Source organism: Astatotilapia calliptera, chromosome 22 (genome assembly GCF_900246225.1).
Source record: "Astatotilapia calliptera chromosome 22, fAstCal1.2, whole genome shotgun sequence".
Taxonomy (NCBI): domain Eukaryota; kingdom Metazoa; phylum Chordata; class Actinopteri; order Cichliformes; family Cichlidae; genus Astatotilapia; species Astatotilapia calliptera.
This window is the reverse complement of record NC_039322.1, coordinates 2,843,632-2,843,983: the sequence shown is the minus strand read 5'-3', so window position 1 is coordinate 2,843,983 and position 352 is coordinate 2,843,632. Positions and strand designations below refer to the sequence as shown.

General features: G+C 37.2%; 1 long non-coding RNA gene across 1 annotated transcript; it reads left to right on the top strand.

The window, feature by feature from the left end:
- Positions 1–352, top strand: LOC113015004 (uncharacterized). The gene is made up of 3 exons (XR_003271047.1): positions 1–52; positions 149–211; positions 324–352. It is a non-coding gene; the product is annotated as an uncharacterized LOC113015004 (long non-coding RNA).

Below are 352 nucleotides of genomic sequence, written 5' to 3'. Positions count from 1 at the left end.
CTTTAGAAACGGGCGCTTTTACAGCTGGAACTAGTTCTCTAACAGGCACAAGGTGTGTACAGCATTACTGGATTTTAAAACGTATGTAGGCTATGTTTTAAACTAGCGATTGTTTTAAATTATGTAATAACGTTTTTGTTTGTTCCAGGGTTAACAAACTGAGCAGGAAAACATTCAGACACCGCGACCACAGAGCCCAACCTTACATCAGGTGTGTATACAACGGGATGTATAGTTGTGTATTATTTTTTTAAAAGAAAAAAAATTTAAAAAAAGGTTTAAACAATTACAAATGTTCTAAACTGACCGTTTTACACATACAGAGCCACGCCAGAGAACCGGGTGTGTGGAG